This window comes from Oryctolagus cuniculus, chromosome 12 (assembly GCF_964237555.1).
Source record: "Oryctolagus cuniculus chromosome 12, mOryCun1.1, whole genome shotgun sequence".
Classification (NCBI taxonomy): Eukaryota; Metazoa; Chordata; class Mammalia; order Lagomorpha; family Leporidae; genus Oryctolagus; species Oryctolagus cuniculus.
The window spans coordinates 98,357,548-98,377,810 of record NC_091443.1 but is presented as its reverse complement, the minus strand read 5'-3'; the positions used below and the strand labels follow the sequence as shown (position 1 = coordinate 98,377,810).

At 39.8% G+C, this 20,263-nt stretch overlaps 1 protein-coding gene and 1 pseudogene across 8 annotated transcripts in view; one reads left to right on the top strand and one right to left on the bottom strand.

The window, feature by feature from the left end:
• Positions 1 to 20,263, top strand: part of LOC127482730 (monoacylglycerol lipase ABHD2) — a 709,665-nt gene that overhangs the window by 91,891 nt on the left and 597,511 nt on the right. Inside the window, exon 4 of one of the 8 annotated variants that reach the window (XM_070054435.1) lies at positions 18,809 to 19,549. The exons of the other annotated variants lie outside the window; for them this stretch is intronic. The gene's annotated coding sequence lies outside the window, so the exon portion shown is untranslated. The remainder of the gene's footprint in view (positions 1 to 18,808; positions 19,550 to 20,263) is intronic. 8 annotated transcript variants of the gene reach the window in all.
• On the bottom strand, positions 8,631 to 15,149 carry LOC138844806 (adenomatous polyposis coli protein 2 pseudogene; annotated as a pseudogene).

Below are 20,263 nucleotides of genomic sequence, written 5' to 3'. Positions count from 1 at the left end.
ATTTTCCAAATACATATAACATGATGACAGAATAAGTAAATAAATGAATTCAGAAACAAGAACACATGAGGGGAACAGCCCATAGCCAAAGGAGATGGGAGTCACTAGGAAGCCAAAACAACAACAACAACAACAATAATAATGGAATCCAACATGTGAAATGCCTGAACCATGATAAAAAAAAGTCTGTATATCAAATTACATGAATTCCACAATAAAAAATGACTGAAAAAATAAAAAATTCAAGATAAAATGTACCACATGAATATTTTAAATAAAGCTCTTATCCTTTGGCTATGGGTTGTTATCCTATTGGTTTACTGGTTTTTTAAATTAATTAATTAATTAATCCCGTCATCAACAATGCCACATGTGACATTATATACCTTAGATACAAAGTAATACCCTACTTCTGATATTTTATGCTTAGAAAAAACAGGGAATACCTAGGTGGTACAAACCAGGAAAATCCAGTTCTGTTGCTATTATCCACCATGATAGATAAAGCCACAGTTTCTTTGTGTGTGTTTTTTTTATTAATTTCTTGTGGTACATTTAATTTTGGATATTTTACACTTTGTTAATATTTTGGCTAGGAGATGGATGGGGATATTCATATAATTAGATATATGGTCTTTTTTATTGTTTTGGCTTCATAGTGGCTCTCTTATAATTTGGAAATATGCTTTTCCACTCAAGTGTTCCTGTTTTTAAATTATTTATTCTGTCATCAAAAAGAACGTATTTGACATGCAAAACCTAAAGACACAAAAATACACCCCACATTGGAGATTTTATGCTTAAAAAATATAGATAACACATACACTTCTCATATATGTGTTTGGGAAAAGTTAAATTTTAGCCTTTTGCAGAACAGAAGGATCCTATGATTATTGAATATGAGTTTACCCCAGTTTTTCTTTTCAAAAATTCAGGAATGAGAGGGCAACTTTTGATTCACCTGTTTTGGGTGGTATAAACTGAAAAAATCTGGTTCTGTTGCTACTAAACAGGAATTAGAGATCAGGCCACAACTTTCTTTTATTTGTTTGTTTATTTATTTATTTATTTATTTTTTAAAAGATTTTTATTGATTTATTTGAGAGGTAGAGTTACAGAGAGTGAGAGGGAGAAACAGAGAGAAAGATCTTTTGTCTGTTGGTTCACCCCCCATGGCCATAATGGCCAGAGCTGCGCCGATCTGAAGCCAGGAGCCAGGTGCTTCTTCATGGTCTCCCATGTGGGTGCAGGGGCCCAAAGGACTTGGGCCATCCTCCACTGTTTTCCCAGGTCACAGCAGAGAGCTGGGTCGGAAGAGGAACAGCCGGGACTACAACCAGTGCTCACATGGGATGGGGGCACCCTAGGCAGATGATTAACCCACTGCGCCACAGGGCTGGCCCCAACAACTTTCTTTTTCTTCATTTGATACACTTTATTTTGAGTTTTTTAATTTTAAATTTAGTCTTTTTTTTTTTGGCTTCATGATGGATGATGAAATTCGTGTAATTGGATATGTTTTTTTTTTTTTATTATGGGTCAGACATTTTACCTTTTAGATTCCTATTTGTTTTATTGTTTTGGTTTCATAGCAGCTCCCTTATCCTTTGGCTATGGGCTGTTCCAATCATGGGTTCCTGTTTTTTAACTTTATTACTTTATTTATTCTGTCATCAACCATGATAATGTGACATTGAATACCTTAAATATAAAAATACACCTATTATTCTAATCAAAATATAGAGAACACCTCACTTATTTTTTTAAGATTTATGTATTTATTTGAAACTTTAGAGTTACACATGGAGAGAAGCAGAGGCAGAGAGAGGGAGGTCTTCCATTCAGTAGTTCACTCCCCACCTGGCCACAATGGCTAGAGCTGAGGTGATCTGAAGCCAGGAGCCAGGAGCTTCTTCCAGGTCTCTCTCATGGGTACAGGGTCCCAAGGACTTGGACCATCTTATACTGTTTTCCCAGGCCACAACAGAGAGCTGGATTGGAAGTGGAGCAGCCAGGACTCGAACTGGTGCCCACATGGGATGCCATCACTGCAGGTGCTGGCTTTACCCACTACACCACAGCGCCGGCCCCCCACACCTACACTTCTGAAATATGTATATGGGAAAAGTTAAATTTAAGGCTTCTACAGAACAGAAGGTCTTACGGGTATTGAAAATGAATTTGCGTCCATTGTTCCTTTCTGAAAATCAGAAATGCTAGATCAACTTTTCATTGTCCCGAATTTGGATGGTATACACACTAAAAATCAAGGTCTGTTGCTACAAACCACTATTATAGATCAGGCTACTTCCTCTTTTTTATTTTTCTTTTTTGTGTGGTAGATTTTATTTTGGCTTTTTAAACTTTTAGTCTGTTACTTTTTGGCTTCACTCAGATTTTGAATTCATGTAATTGGATATTTGGATTTTTTTTTTATCTTGATTCAGGCATTTCACTTATTGGATTCCTAGGTTTGTTTTCTTGTTTTGGCTTCCTAACAGCTCTCTTATCTTTTGGCTATGGGCTATTCCAATCATGAGTTCTTGTTTTTTAAGTTTATTTATTAATTTATTCTGTCATCAATAACCACACATGTACATTGTATTCCTTAAATACAAAAATAGCATCAACCTGAGATTTTATTCTTAGAAAAACACTTCTGAAATACATATTTGGGATATTTGGGAAAAGTTAAAGTCTTTTGAAGAATAGAATGATCTTAGGTTTATTGAAAATGAGTTTGCCTCCATTTTTCATTTAAAAAATTCAGGAATTCTAGAGCAACTTTTCTATTCCTGTTTTGGGTGCTAAAAATGAGGAAAATCTAGTTCTGTTGCTAGTAACTGCAATGACAGATAAGCCTACGATTTCCTTTTTTATTAATTTCATGCTGTATATTTAATTTAGAATTTTTTACACTTTATTCTGTTAATATTTTGGCTAGGGTATGGATAGTCGAATTCATATAATTCGATATGTGGTCTTTTTTATCTTGATGCAAACATTTCAACTTTCAGATTCCTCTTTTTATATTGTTTTGGCTTCATAGTGGCTCACTTATTCTTTGGCTATGGACAGTTTTCCTCAGTGGTTCCTATTTTTAAATTTATTTATTTATTTTGTTATCAATAAAAACATATTCGACATAGAATAACTTAAGACATAAAAATCACCCCAAGGTTGGAGATTTTATGCTTAGAAACCTATAGAGAGCACCTACACTTCTAATATGCATTTGGGAAAAGTTAAGTTTAAGCCTATTATCAGGACAGAAGTATTTCTTTCAGAGTTATTCAAAATAAGTTTGCCTCAGGTTTTCATTTTAAAAATCAGGAAAGCTAGAGTAACTTTTTATTGACTGGTTTTGGGTGGTACGAACCAGAAAAATCCAGATCATTTGCTACTAACCATATTAACAGACCAGGTGACATTTTCTTTTCTTAGTTTTTGTTTTATATATTTTATTTTGGATTCTTTTTTAGTTTTAGTTTGTTATTGATTTGACTTCATAGCACATGGTGGAATTAATGCAATTGGATATGTGGTCTTTTTGTTTTCTTATCATGGCTCATGTTTATCAACATTTGGATTCAGGAGGTAGCTTTTTTGTTTGTTTGTTTGGTTTTGTTTTTATTGCTTTAGCTTTCTTACCGGCTCTCTTTTCCTTCTGGCTATGTGCCATAGCTCCCAGGGATTCCCATTTTTAATATATTCATTTATTTTTTCTGTCATCAACAACATTGCATTTGACATGATATACATTAAGATACAAATAGCAACCTTCATCTGAGATTTTGTGCTTAGAGAAATACAGAGAATACCTACATTTCTGATGTATGCATATGGGAAAAGATAAATTTAAGCCTTTTTCAGTACTCAAGGATTTTTATCTTTTTAAAAATGAGTTTGCCTCAGGTTTTTCTATCCAAAAAAATCATGAATGTTAATGCAACACTTCATTGACTGGCTTTGGGTGGTACAAATCAGAAAACATCAGTTGTGTTGCTATTAAACAGAATTAAAAGACCAGCCCAACTTTTCTTTCTCTCACTTTTTCCTCCTTTTGTGTGTGGTATATTTTGGGGGAGAATTTTTATATATACTTTAGTATGTTATTCATTTGGTTTCATCACTGATGGAGGAATTCATGTAATTGGATATATGTTCTTTTCTTTTTTCTTCTTTTTATTTTGTTAATCATGGCTCATGCATTTCACCTTTTGGATTCCTCAGGTTTTTTTTTTTTTTAATGTTTTGGCTTCCTGCTGGCTCCCTTATCGTTTTGGCCATGTCCCGTTCTCCTCACGGATTCCTGTTTTTTAAATGTATTTATTTATTTTCTCTATCATCAACAATAATGTATTTGACATAGTATACATTAAGATACAAGAAAACACCCCATATCTGAATTTTATTCTTAGAAATATACAAAGAACTCCTCCACTTCTGATATGAATATTTTTGAACTGTTAAATTTAAGCCATTTCAGTACAGAAGGGTTTCATGGTTATGTATGAGTTTGCCTCAGGTTTTCCATTTAAAAAAATCAGGAATGCTAGAACGACATTTCATTGGTTGCTTTTAGCTGGTAAAACTGAAAATATCCAGTTCTGTTGTAGAAACCATGATTAACAGATCAGACCACATTTTCTTTCTTTTTAAATTTTTCTGTGGTACATTTTATTTCAGAATATTTTTCAACTCTTCACCTGTTATGATTTTGGCCTCCTGCCTGATGATGAAATTCATGTAATTGATATGCAGTTTCTCTCTCTCTCTCTTTTTTTAATCATTTCACTATTTGGATTTCTTGCTCTTTTTCTTTTTCCTTTTTCATTGTTTTCACTTCCTGTGGCTCCTTTATCCTTTTGGGTATGTGCCTTTCCCCTCAGGGATTCCCATTTTCTAAATACATTTATTCAAATTTGGTGTCATCAACAGCAACACATTTGACATGGTATATCTTCAGATACCAAAAAACACCCCACATCTGAGATTTTACTCTTAAAAATACACAGAGAACACCTACACTTCTGCTATCCATATTTGGGAAATGTTAAATTTAAGACTTTCCACTAAAGAAGATATTAATGGTTATTGAAAATGAGTGTGCTTCATGTTATACTTTTAGAAAAATCAGAAATGTTCGAACAATATTTCATTGGCCACCTTTCTGTGGTACAAACCAAGAAAATCCAAATCTGTTGTTACTAACCACAATTAACAGACCAGACTATATTTTCTTTCTTTCTTTTTTTTTTTTTTTTGAAATTTTTGGGTCGTGTATTGTATTTTGGATTCTTTAAAAATTTTAATTTGTTATTTAATTGTTTTTTTGCCCAGTGGTGGAATTCATGTAATTCTATATGTGGTATTTTTTTTTAAATCATTGCTCACACATTTAACTTTTTGGATTCCTCAGGTTTTTTATTGTTTTGGCTTCCTGGTGGCTCTTTAATCCTTTGCACCATGTGCCATTCCACTCTTGGATTTCCATTTTGTAATATATTTATTTATTTTTTCTTTCATCAACAACATCACAGTTGACATGGTACACTTTAAGATACAAATAACAACCCTCATCTGAGATTTTATTTTTAGAAATACACAGAGAACACCTAGAATTCTGATATATTTCTAAGGAAAAGTTAAATTTAAGCGTTTTTCAGTACAGAATGATTTCACTTTTTTGAAACTGAGTTTGCCTCAGGCTTTCCTTTTAAAAAAATCATGAATTCTAGAGCAACATTTCATTGGCTGGCTTTGGGTGGTACAAACTGGAAAAGTCCGGTTGTGTTACTATTAAACAGGATTAACAAAACATGCCAACTTTTCTTTCATTTTATCTTTTTGTGTGTGTGGTATATTTTGTTTTGTTTTGTTTTTATACTTTAATCTGTCTGTTATTTGGCTTCATGCCCAATTTTGGAATTCATATTTGGATAATGGGTTTTTTAAAAACTTTTTAATCATGACTCTCTAATTTCACTTTTGAATTCCTTTTTTAAATGTTTTTACTTCTTGCAAATTCCCTTATCCTTCTGGCCATGTTCCATTCCCCTCATGGATTCACATTTTTTAACATATTAACTCATTTTTTTCTGTCATCAAGTCTTTTGGATTCTTCTGTTTTATTGTTTTGGCTTCCTTTCAGCTCCCTTATCTTTTCACTTATGTGAAATTTTTGGTGAGCTGTAGTTATCCTTATAGCTATGGGCTGTTCCCCTCACGGATTCCCATTTTTAAAATATATTTATTTATTTTTCTGTCATTAGTAACACATTTGAAATACTGAACATTAAAAACAAAGAAATTCACACATCTGAGATTTTATTCTTAGGAATATATCAAGAACATCTACACTTCTGATGTCTATTTGGAAAAAGTTAAATTTAAGCCTTTTCAGTACAGAAGGATTTAACAGCTAGTGAAAATGAGTTTTCTTCAGGTTATACTTTTAGTAAAAATTCAGGAATGCTAGAATAATATTTAATTGGCTGGTTTTGGGTGGTATAAACCAGAAAAATCAGTTCAGTTGTCACTAAACAGACCACGTCACATTTTCTTTCTTTTCAGTTTTTAATTATCACGTGGTATATTTTATTTTACACTATTTTTTTTAATTTTTTTAAGATTTTTTTGATTTTTTTTAACTTTTATTTAATGAATATAAATTTCCAAAGTATGACTTATGGATTACAATGGCTTCCCCCACATACCGTCCCTCCCACCCACAACCCTCCCCTTTCCCACTCCCTCTCCCCTTCCATTCACATCAAGATTCATTTTCGATTATCTTAATATACAGAAGATCAGCTTAGTATACATTAAGTAAGGATTTCAACAGTTTGCTCCCACACAGAAACATAAAGTGAAAAATAACAGATGATTTTTTTTAATGATGATGAAATCAGATCAGACCTATTGTCATGTTTAATCCCAGTGAGAGTCAAGTTGGGAATTGATAATTTCTTTTATTTTTTTTTACAGAAGATCAGTTTAGTATGCATTAAGTAAAGATTTCAACAGTTTGCACCCCCATAGAAACACAAAGTGAAATATATTGTTTGAGTACTCATTATAGCATTAAATCTCAATGCACAGCACATTAAGGACAGAGATCCTACATGAGGAGTAAGTGCACAGTGACTCCTGATGTTGACTTTACCAATTGACACTCCTGTCTATGGCATCAGTAATCTCCCTATGCTCCAGTCATGAGTTTCCAAGGCTATGGAAGCCCTCTGAGTTCTCCGACTCTTATCTTGTTTAGACAAGGTCATAGTCAAAGTGGAGGTTCTCTCCTCCCTTCAGAGAAAGGTACCTCCTTCTTTGAAGACCTGTTCTTTCCACTGGGATCTTACTCGCAGAGATCTTTTGCCAGAGTGTCTTGGCTTTCCATGCCTGAAATACTCTCATGGGCTTTTCAGCCAGCTCCGAATGGCTTTAGGGCTGATTCTGAGGCCAGAGTGCTATTTAGGACATCTGCCATTCTATGAGTCTGCTGAGTATCTCACTTCCCATGTTGGACCACTTTCCCCTTTATTTATTCTATCGGTTAGTGTTAGCAGGTACTAGACTTGTTTATGTGCTCCCTTTGACTCTTAGTCCTTTCATTATGATCAATTGTGAACTGAAATTGATCACTTGGAATAGTGAGATGGCATTGGTACATGCCACCTTGATGGGATTGAATTGGAATCCCCTGGTATGTTTCTAACTCTACCATTTGGGGCAAGTCAGCTTGAGCATGTCCCAAATTATACATCTCTTCCCCCTCTTATTTCTACTCTTATGTTTAACAGGGATCACATTTCAGTTAATTTTCAACACTTAAGAATAACTGTGTATTAATTACAGAATTAAACCAGTCATATTATGTAGAACAGACAAAAAAACTACTAAGAGGGATAATGTATTAAGTTGTTCATTAACAGTCAGGGCTATGCTGATCAAGTCACCGTTTCCCATAGTGTCCATTTCACTTCAACAGGTTTCCTTTTTGGTGTTCAGTCAGTTGTCTGTCATTTATTTGTCTTCGTGCCTCATGGTGGATTCAGTTAATTTGATATGTAGTCTTGTTTTGTTGTTATTGTTGTTGTTAATCATCTCTCATGCATTTCATTTTTGGATTATCAGTTTTTTATTTATTATTTTTACTTAGTGCTGCCTCCCTTATTCTTTGGGCTATGTGCCTTTCTCTTCATGGAATCTGTTTTTTTCAATACATTTATTTGTTTTTTCTGTTCAACAGCAACACATTTGACATGGTATACCTTAAGATATATATAAAAAACTCAGGTTTATTCTTGGAAATATACAGAAAACACATATAATTCTTATATATCTATTTGGGAAAAGTTAAAAATATGCCTTTTTTCAATTCAATAGGATTTCATGGTTTTTGAAAATGAGATTGCCTCAGGTTTGCCATTTAAAAAAAAACCAGGAATGCTACAGCAACATTTCATCAGCCAATTTTGGGTGGTACAAACTGGAAAACTCCATTTCTGTTACTACTAATCACAATGAATAAAACTTGCCACATTTTATTTTTTTGTTTCTATGGTATATTTTATTTTGAAGTTTTTTTAAACTTTAGTGTTATTTTTTGGCTTTCTGTGTGATGGTTTAGCACATATAATTGAATATGTGGTCTTTTTTTTTTTTTAAATCATGGCTCACACATTTCATCTTTTGGATTCCTCAGTTTTGTTATTGTTTTGTCTTCCTGGTGGCTGTCTTATCCTGTTAGCTATGTGCCAATCCCCTCATGGATCCCTGTTTTGTTTTGTTTTTTAGATAATTTAGGTAATTATCTAAATTTTTTTTTAGATAATGTTTTTTAAGTCATCAACAACATATTTGACATAGTACAGCATAAGATACAAAAACAAAAGAAAATCTGAGATTTTATTCTTGGAAATACACAGAGAACACCTGTACTTCTAATTCATGTATTTGGGAAAATTTAAATTTAAGCCTTTTTCAATATAGACTGATTTCACCGTTATGTTAAATGAGTTTGCCTCAAATTTTCCTTTAAAGAAGTCAGGAATGCTGGAGCAACATTTCATTGGCTGGTTTTGGGTGGTAGAAACCAGAAAAATCCAGTTCTATTGCTGCTAACCATGACTAACAGAACAGGCCACATTTTCATTCTATTTGTTTTAACTTTCATGTGGTACATTTTATTGTGTAATTTTTAAAACATTTTAGTCTTTTATTATTTTAGCTTATTTTAGTCTTATTTTTCATATCATGACACATGCACTTTACCATTTGGATTCCTCATTTTTTTTTTTTTTTATGTTTTGTCTCCCTGCCATTCCTCATCCTTTTGGTTATGTGCCTTTACCCTCAGAGATTCCTATTTTTTAAAATATATTTATTTACTTTTTCTGTCATCAACAACAACATATTTGACATGGAATAAATGAAGATAAAAAATGCCACATCTGAATTTTATTATTAGAAATATACAGAGAATATAGTCACTTCTGATATGTGTATTTGGGAAAAGTTAAATTTAAGTCTTTTTCAGTTCAGAAGGATTTCACAGTTATTGAAATTGAGTTTGCCTGAGGCGTTCCTTTATACAACACAAAAATTTTTAAAAAGAAGAAAGGAAAGAAAATATGGCCTGGTCTGTTAATCATGACTAGTAGCAACAGAATTGGATTTTTCTGGCTTTTACCACCCAAAACCAGCTAATGAAGTGTTGCTGCAGCATTCCCGATTATTTTAAAAGGGAAACCTGAGGTCTGAGGTGAACTCATTTTCTTTTTCTTTCTCTTTTTTTTGTCTCATTTGTAAATTTATTTATTTGTGTATTCATTTGTTTGTTTTTATTGATTCTGTCAAACAAAACACATTTGATATAGTATCCCTTATGATTAAAAAATACAAAAATTTGAGTTTTATCATTACACAACTACAGGGAACTCCTATGCTTATGATCTATCTGTCTGGGAAATATAAAATTTCAGCCTTTTGTAGAAGAGAAATATTGAAAGCTTCTCCAAAATGAGTTTATTTTTTGCATTTTTTCATGAATTATATTTCACTTTTTTATAAATATTTTTATGTTATATTTTGGCTTTATACCCAATAATGGGATTCAGGAAATAAATTAATTTTTTTATTTTATCAGGACTCAGGTATTTTACCTTCTGGAATTCTAGGTTTGTTTGTTGATTTTGACTTCAAGGAGCTGCCTTTTCCTTTGTTTACAGGCTGGTAACCATATTTTTTCTGGTTTTAAATTTATTTGTTTATTCATTATTTATTCTGTCAAAAACAACACATTTGACATAGTATCTCTTGTGATACAATCAAATTCAATAAATATTGATTTTATGAGTTGAAAATTGCAGGGAACACCTACCCTTATGATATGTGTCTGGGAAAAGTGAGATTTAGGGCTTTTGAAGAAGAAAAGGATTTAAATTTCTGCAAAATGAATTTGACTGCAGTTTCCTTATTAAAATCAGTCAGAACGCTAAAGAAGCCTCTCCAGGTTTTGGTGGCCCAAAGCAGAAAAATCTGAATCTCTTTTTGCTATGCTGCACATCAGTTCTGGCTACAACCTCTGTTTATTTATTTTTTTTTTTTGGTATTTTTTCATGTATTACATTTCATTTTGGCTTATAAATTTTATTATGTTACATTTTGGCTTCATGCAGGATAAGGGAATTCTGGTAACTAGATAATTTTTTAAATCAGGGCACATGTATTTTATCTTATGGAATTCTAGGTTTGTTTTATTGTTTTGGCTCCAGCAGATGTTTTTCCTTTATTTATGGGCTGTTCCCTACCTTATATCTTGTTTATATTTATTTGTTTATTCATTTATTCTGTCAAAAACAACAAAAACACAACTAGTAGGAGTTTCATGATTAGAAAACTACATAGAACACCTACTCTTTTGAACTTTGTGTCTGAGAACAGAGAAATTTAAGCATTTTGTTGAAGAGAAGGAATTTAAATTTCTCTAAAATGAGTTTGACTGCAGTTTTCTTGTTAAAATCATCTAGAATGCTAAAGCAATGTGAAAGGTTTTAGGTGGCACAAACCAGAAACATCTGGTTCCTTTTGCATAGCTCCATACCAGATTTGGCTACAACCTCTTTGCTGGTTTGGTTGTTTGTTTGCTTTGCATTATTTTCATGAATCACATTTCATTTTTGTTTATAAATTTTAGTATGTTACAATTTGGCTTCATGCTAGATAACAAAATTCATGTATTTAGCTTAATTTTCTTTTTTTAATCAGTACATAGTAATTTTACCTTCCAGTTCCAATTTTTCATTGTTTATGTGCTATTCCCCACTTTTTTCTGACTTAAAATTTGTTTATTCATTTGTTTATTTATTTATTCTGTCAAAAAAACCAACTCATTTGACTTTTGTATTGCTTATGATACAAAAACACAACAAATTGTCTTTTTATGATTTGAAAACTCCAGGGAACAACTACCCTTATGATCCATGAGTCTGAGAAAAGTGAAATTTAAGCCTTTGTATAAGGGAAGCATTTTAAGTTTCTAAAAAACAAGTATGATTGTGGTTTACTTGTTAAAATAATTTGGAATGCTAAAGCAACTGGGCCAGTTTTGGGTGGCACAAACCAGAAAAATCTGATTTGCTTGTTGCAAAGCTCTGTATCAGATCCTGCTACAGCCTCTGGCTACAGCCTCTTTGTTTGTTTGTTTTTGCATTTTTCATATATTGTTTCATTTTGGTTTATAAATTTTAATATGTTACATTTTGCCTTCATTCCAGATAATGGAATTCAGGTCATTGGATTTAATATTTTTTAATGAGGAAACAGACATTTTACCTTCTTCTTTAATTCTAGGTTTGTTTTATTGTTTAGGCTTCCAGCAAACGATTTTTTCTTTGTTTACGGGCTGATCCTTACATTTTTTTCTGGTTTTAAATCTATTTAATTGTAGACCTTTCTCTCTGTCTCTCTCTCTCACTGTCCACTCTGCCTGTCAAAAAGAAAGGAAGGAAGGAAGGAAGGAGGGAGGGAGGGAGGGAGGGAGGGAGGGAAGGAGTCGGACTTGGAGAAGGCCGCCTGGTGCAGCCACGTGATGATGGAGTTGGCACCCTCCTGGATGGTGTGCCACTGGACGCTGTCCAGGTCCGAGGCCTGGTCTGAGCCGGCCACCTCCTCGAGGCAGTCCTGGGGTGCCTCTGCCGGCCACTAGTCCTGCCCAGAGCCCGGGCCTTGCGGCGCCTGGGCAGGGCTGAGCCGATGCAGCAGTGCAGGAGCTCCTCCTCTGAGCACGACCTGGGGGAGCTGTGGTCCCTGGCGCAGGGCCTGGGGGACCGTGGGCTCCGGGCCTCCCAGGTGGCTGTCCTGGCCGGCCGCTCACAGGGCTCGGGATCGCTGAGCGAGCTGGCAGAAGAGCTCAGAGAATAGCAAGGTGGGGGTCTCCTTGGTGATCAGCCAGGGTTGGGCTGGGATGGGGGGGCGGCTGGGCCTGAGAGGCCGCCTTGGCTGGGGCCCGGGCCTCCTTCCCGCCCCACCTCAGGGCCCATGGGATGGTGGACAGTCGCCGTGGGGGCGGCCCGGCCGAGGACGGCGCCTCCTCAGAGTGATAGAGGCAGTACACGGCCTCCTTGGTGGGCGTCCTGAGGCACAGGGACTGCCTCCCCCCTCCCCCCAGCCTGGTCCAAGTGGGCACTTGCGGGCCAGCCCAGTGGCAGCTCCAGCCCGGTCCGGCTCCTGCCTGTTCCCCGGCCCTGCTCCGGGCTCCGGCCATCGCCCCCGGCCTTGAGCCGGTTCCTGGAGATCTGGCTGGCTGGGGCCGCGAGGCCGGGGGGCTCCCGCCTGTCCAGCCGGCCTCGGGCTGCTCCCTGGTGGGCCCTTGCAGGGTCTCCTCGCTGAGGGAGGCGGCGCTGGAGAAGCTGACCGGAGTGCCCTCGGCCGAGTTGGTGCACAAGTCGTCCTCTTAGGCCGGGGCGGGCACCAGCATGTAGACGCGGATGGGCAATGCCCTGCGGTCGGGCTCCAGCGCCAAGGCCACCTTGCAGAGCCGCACGGGCAGGGCCGCCCCCAGGCACTCGCGCAGCAGCTCCAGCTCCTGGTCCGCGGCTGTGCGGTGCGGGAGCCCGCGGGTGCCGGCCCCTCCTGGCGTCCGGCGGCCTCTTCTCACTGACAGTGGCTGGCGCGGAGGTCGGGGCAGGTGGGCAGCAGTAGCCCCAGCTCCAGGTCCTGCTGCACGTAGTGCTCGTGCAGGGCCAGCGCACTGAGTCTGGAGGCGCAGAAGTTCTCGTCCAGCTTCTTCACGGTGAAGCGGATGCTGCAGGCGTCCAGCTCAGAAGGCAGGCGGCAGGGCTGCCGGCAGTTGGGGATGTCCAGGAAGCGCTTCCCGTAGCTCTCCCACTGCAGGCTGACCTGGCTGTCCTTGGGCTGGCCTGGCTGCGTGGCCGGCGGCGTCTTACTGCTGCTGGGCGGCATGGTCTGCCCGAGGCTGTTGGGCAGCTCCCTGGGGCTCACCATGCTGCTGCCTAGTCCGCCTCAGGGGTCACTGGGGATGGAACTGGCGATGGCTGGGCTCTCTCGAAGCTGCCCAGGGAGCTCATGGAGCTGCAGCGGCTCAGCACCAGCGGCGTCTCCTGCACACAGTTCTCCGAGGAGCTCCATGCCCAGGCGCCAGCCGCAGCCCCGCCGGCGGGCCTGGATGGCCATGGGCGGGGGCCCGCGTTACGCCCCGTCCAGCTCCGCCTCTTTGGGGCTGGCCTCCTCCAGGCCCTCTAGGGAGGACTCACTGTCCAGGTCTCTGGCCTCGCTGGGGCCGGGGAGTCCGGCCGAGGACAGCGAGCTGCAGCGGGTCAGCAAGAGGGGCCCCTCCTGCGCCACCAGCCTCTGCAGCGCCCTGTTGGCCGTGGCCGGCCAGCCAGCTCCCAGCTTCTCGGGCACCTGCTCAGGCCCTCAGACGGCAGCCAGTGCTGCTTCCAGGCCCTGGGGGCCGCCTGGGGGCCGCCAGGATCCCTGGTGCCTGCCCTGCCCGCGGCCTCCAGCAGAGGTACGTTCTGATAGGTGGGCGACAGCTTGATGGTGCGCACACGGGCGTTGGCGCCAGCGGCATCCCGGGTGGGCCCACGGTCGAGCCGAGCGGGCCGCGGCTGCCCGCCCAGGAGCTCCTTGCAGTGCTTGGGCAGCGCGGCAAGCGGGCAGGTCCTCATGTGCTCCCGCGGGCAGTAGCCGGCGCTGCTGCTGCTGCTGTTGTTGAGGCTGTCGTCTGACAGGCTGGCATGAGCTGCCTTGAGCAGCAGGGGATGCGCCTGCCCTCCCCACCCCACCCCACCCCTGCGCACCTCCTGCCCGGGATCCTCGGAGCTGAGGCTGAAGCTGTAGTCAGACGAGGTGTGCAAGGCCGAGATGTCCTCCATCAGATGGTCGCTCGGCGGACCGCCAGCACCAGCTTGGTTTGGGTTTGGCCGCCACAACAGCCTTGCTGCCCTCCTCCTTCTCGGGCTCCAGACTGCGGCGGGCTGGCGGGGTGCGGCCAGTGCCTGGCCCTGCAGGAAGGGGCTGCCCAGGAAGAGGGAGAGCATGGCTGGGCTGGCGGGCTCCGCGGTGGTGGCGGCCAGGGAGGGCGCGTCGTGGTCGTCCTCGAAGCAGCCCCAGTCGGAGGCGTAGTACCGCGCCAGCCCGTCCAGGTGCCACAGGGGCAGCAGTGGCTTCTTGGCGGCGGCTGCAACCTCGGCCTCCGCCTCGGCCAGGGCCTGCTTCTCCAGGTGGCCGAGCGCCTGCGCCAGGTGCCGGGCATCAAGCTCTGCCTCTAGTGCCCGCTGCTTGCACATATAGAGGATGGGCACGCAGGTGCCGGGGGACATGGCCGTGGCGGCTGCCTGGTGCCTGGCGGGCTGGTAGGCCAGCAGGTTGTGCAGCGCAGCGGCATTGCCCATGGCGATCATTTTGTGCCCAGAGTGCACCAGGTTGTGCAGTATGCCCACGGCGCCCAGGTCCCACAGCAGCTCCTGGTCTCGCGTGCTGCAGGCCGACAGGTTCCAGAGCGTGCAGCACGCGTTGCTCACAATGGTCAGGCTGTGCGAGGTCAGGTGCTGCAGCAGCTTCTGCAGGCAGTTGTGGTCGCGGAGCACCTGCCTGGGTGGGGGAGGGTGGAGGCGGGGTCAGGTGTGGCTGGAACAGACCCTCTGGTGATTGGGCGGCCTTTGTAGGCATTTGGGGGCCTGGACCAGCAGGTAGGAGGGGTGGTGGTGGTGTGTCTCTGTGTTTCTCAAATACGTTTTAAAATAAAATTCAAAAAAAACCTCAGCGAAATCTAGTTCTCTTGTTTCAAATTTCCATATCAGATCTGGATACTGATCTTGGTTTGTTTGTTTTACATTTTTTCATGTGCTATATTTCATTTTGGTTTATAAATTTTATTATGTTACCTTACGGCTTCATGCTGGATGATGGAATTCAGGTACTGGGTTAATGATGTTGTTTTAATCAGGAATTCTAGGTTTGTTTTATTGTTTTGGCTACCAGCAGAATATTTTCCTTTGTTTATGGGCTGTTCTCCAGATTTTTTCTGGTTTTAAATTTATTTGTTTATTCATTTGTTCATTTATTCTGTCAAAAACAAAAAACCCAAACAAAGAGAGGCTCTAGACAGATCTGATATGGAGGTGATTAACAAAAGAACTGTATTTTTTTTGTTTGTGCCACCCAAATCTGGGAAAATTGCTTGAGCATTCTGAATGAGTTTGGGAAGAAAACCTCAGTTAATCTCAATTTAGGGAAACATAAAACGTTCTCTTCTACAGAGGGCTTAAATTTCAATTTTTCCAGACAAGTAGATCATAAGAGTAGGTGTTTCCTGCAGTTTTTTAATCATAAAATGACAGTTTGTTGTTTCTTTGTATCGACAGTGATACTATTTCTAATGTATTGTTTTTCATAGAATAAATAAATAAGCATACAAATAAATTTAAGACAAGGAAAAATTTGGGAGTAGTCCCTAAACAAAGAAATATGCAGCTGCTGGAAGCCAAAAAAAAAATACCTGGAATTGAAGAATTAAAATGCTTGAACCCTGATTAAAAAGGAAAATTAATCCAATTACCTGAATTGTATTATCAGCATGAAGGCAAAATGTAACATAGTTAAAATATAAACCAAAAGGAAATGCAATTGATGAATAAAATTACCAAAATACTAAGAAACAAAGATTTTGTTCCCAGATCTGATATGGAGCTTTGCAAAAAGAACTGGATTTTTCTGGTTTGTTGCACCCAGAACAGGTCAAGTTGCTTTATAATTCTGAATTATTTTAACAAGGAAATCACAGTCAAACTTGGTTTGTGAGACTTAAAAATCTTCTCTACTACAAATTATAATTCTGAATTATTTTAACAAGGAAATCACAGTCAAACTTGGTTTGTGAGACTTAAAAATCTTCTCTACTACAAAAGGCTTAAATTTCACTTTTCCAGACACATTGATCATAAGGGTAGGTGTTCCTTGTAGTTTTCTAATCATAAAACTCTAATTTCTTGGGTTTTTCTGTACAAGTGTGTTTTTCTGACAGAATACACAAATAAATAAATTTAAAAATCATAAAATTTAAAAAAATCATAAATTTAAAAATCATAAAACTGTGCAGAACAGCCCATAAACAAAGAAAAAGGCAGCAGCTGGAAGCCAAAGCAATAAAACAAACTTAGAATTCCAGAAGGTAAAAAACCTACACACTGATTAAAGAAGAGCATTTATCCGTTTACTTAAATCCATTATCTGGCATGATGCCAAAATGTAACGTAATAAAATTCATAAACCAAAATGCAGTGCAATACATGAAAAAATACAAAAAAAAAAAAAAGAAAAAGAAAACCACCACAGCCAAAGAGGCTGTAGCCAGAACTGATATGGAGCTCTGTAACAAGAGAACCAGCTTTTTCTAGTCTGCGGCACCCAAAACAGGCCAAGATTGCTGATTTTGAATTCCAAATGATTTTAATAAGAAAACTGCAGTTAAACTTGTTTTAGAGACATTTAAAATTCTTCTCTCCCACTTAAATTTCATTTTTCCCATAAGATAGATCATAAGGGTAGTTTTCTCATCACAAATCTCCAATTTGCTGTTTTAGGTATCATATTGGATATTATGTCAAATGTGTTTTTATTTAGGACAGAATAAATAATCCAATGAATAAACAAATAAATTTAAAGTCAAAATAATGTGGTGAACAGTCCATAAACAAAGAAAATATTGACTAGTGGAAGCCAAAACAATAAAAGAAAATCTAGAATTCCAGAAGGTAAAATGCCAGTGCCCTGATAAAAAGAAAGGGTATTTGCATAATTACCAGAATTCCATTATGCAGCCTGAACCCAAAATGTAAAATAATAAAATGTATAAGCCCAAATGAAATGAAATACCAAATAAACCAACAGTCTGCAGCCAGAACTGATATGGAAGTTAGCAACAAGAGAACCAGATTTTTCTTGTTTGTGCAACCAAAAACCAGACAAGTTGTTTTAGGATTCCAAATGATTTAACAAGAAAATCGCAGTAAGATTCATTTTGGAGAAATTAAAATCCTTCTCTTGCACAATACAGTTAAAATTTAATTGACCCGGACGCATACATCATAAGGGTAGGTGTTCCCAAAAGTTTTCTAATCATAAAACTCCAATTTTTTTGTGTTTTATTGTATCATAAGTGATACAATGTCAATTTTATTGTTGTTTATGACAGAATAAATATATAAACAAATGAATAGATTGAAAACAAGGAATAAAAGGGGCAATAGCTCATTAACAAAGGAAAAGTTGGCTGCTGTAAGGGAAAATAAGAAAACGAAAGTAGGATTGCAGAAGGTGAAATGCCTGAGACCTGATTTAAAAAAGAAAATTAATTCAATTACCAAAATTGTTTAATCTGGCGTGAAGTCAAAAAGTAACATAATAAAATATATAAACTGAAATGAAATATAATACATTAAAAATACCTAAAAAAGCAAATAAACAAAGAGGCTGTATCCAGATCTGATATGGAGTTTTGCAATGAGAGAAGCAGATTTTTCTCCTTTGTGCCACACACAAAGTGTGTAACAGCCCGTAAACAGCTGGCTGCTGGAAGCCAAAACAAAACAAAACAAAAAAAAACGTATGATTCCAGAAGGTTAAATGCCAGTGCCCTGATTAAAGAAGACCATTTTTACAATTATGTAAAATTATGTAGAATGAAGTCAAAATGTAACATATTAATATTTATAAGCCAAAATGAAATGTAATGCATTAAAATGCAAAACAAACAAGCAAAGAGGCTGTAGCCAGATCTGATATAGAGCTTAGTAACAGGAGAACTGATTTTCTGGTTTGTGCCTCTCAATACTGGCCAAGGGGCTTCAGCATTTCAAATGATTTAAACAAAAAAATTGCAGTCAAATTCATTTTGGATAAACTTAAAATCCTTCTCCTTCACTTTTCCCAGACACATAGATCATAAGGGTAGGTGTTCCCTGTAGTTTTCTAATCATAAAACTCCAATTTAATGTGTTTCTTGTATCATAAGCGATACTATGTCAAATGCAGTTTTGTTTTTAAAAGAATAAATAAACAAATGAATAAACAAATAATTAAATTTGAAACAAGCAAACTTTTGGTGAACAGCTCAAAAACAAAGGAAAATGCAGCTGTGGTAAGCCAAAACAATAAAACAAATAAGGATTCCAGAATGAAAAAAATGTGTGAGCCCTGAGATATATATATATAGGTAATTAGATAAATAATATATATGTATATTATATTATACATATAATAATTTATATATATTCAGGTACTTAGATAAGCAGCTCAATTCACAATAGCTAAGACATGGACTCAACCTAAATGCCCATCAACAGAAGACTGGATAAAGATATTATGGGATATGTACTCTAAAGAATAGTATATAGCAGTAAAAAATGAAATCCAGTCATTTGCTACAAAATGGAGGAATCTGGAAAACATCATGGTGAGTGAAATAAGCCAGTCCCCAAGCGATAAATATCATATATTCCCCCTGATCTGTGACAACTAACTGAGCATCTAGAAGAAAACCTGTCAAATGAAACAGACACTATCCAGGCTGTGACTCAGGGATGCAGACGCTGATGGCCCAGCTTCTCCCAGAGAACCCTGGAGAGGCAAGACTGGAAGCAGTCCTGGAACTTCGGAGGCTGGATGGGGCAGTGTGCAGAAGCATCCTGTGTCGCCATGGTGACGGCCAGTGGGGAGTGCGCCTGCGCCTGGCGCTGTGACCCGGAAGTGCACCCGCACGCCTGGCGCCTACAGCCCAGTGGTGCTCAGGTGGGAGTCAGCGCCGTGTCCGGTCCTGCCGAGAGCCTGCACGAGCCGTGAGTAGCTGTCTGCGATGCTGCTGGCCGAGCCTGAGGGAGACCCAGCGGCCCCAGGGCCAGGCCGGGATCAGGAGAGGCTGCCGCGCCGTTTCCCAGGCGCGTTTCTCTTCTTCGGCCCCTTCTGGAAGCAGCGGCCTTGGCGGGCCTCTGTCCTGCCAGCAGACCGGGCCCCCTTGGAGGTGAGTGACGCGCGGCTGTTGCGGTTTCCCACTGGGTCCCGACGGTGCGAGTGGCGTCGCGGTCGTGCTGTGCGAGCAGCTGTGCGAGAGCAGAGGTGGCTCTGTCTCCTCCCGGAATGGCCCCGCGTTCCCGTGTGTTTGCTTTGTGATGGCCCACCCGCCCTGCTCTAGACCTCTGAGACTGTGGACTGGAGGAACAAGGGCAAAAATGCTGGTCCGTTTCCTGGTCTAGGAGGACAGTTTCGGGTTCCTGGCATTTGGTGTGATGTTAGGGCTCTGTGGATTTTCCGCAGTGCTTTTTGATTATTATTTTGGTAAAGTTGGTAGTAATGTCCTCGCTGTCATTTCTGTTGTTAAGTCACTGGAGTCTGTTCTCTTTTTTTCCCCTGTTTCCTGTGGATAAACGTTTTGTCAGTTTCACTGCGTTTTCAAGAACTGTATTTTGGCAGGCGCTGCGGCTCACTAGGCTAATCCTCTGCCTGCAGCACCAGCACACCAGGTTCTAGTCCCAGTTGGGGCGCTGGATTCTGTCCCGGTTGCTCGTCTTCCAGTCCAGCTCTCTGCTGTGGCCCGGGAAGGCAGTGGAGGATGGCCCAAGTGCTTGGGCCCTGCACCCCATGGGAAACCAGGAGAAGTACCTGGCTCCTGGCTTCAGATCGGTGCAGTGCATCGGCCATAGGGCAATTTGGGGGGGGGGGGGTGAACCAACGGAAG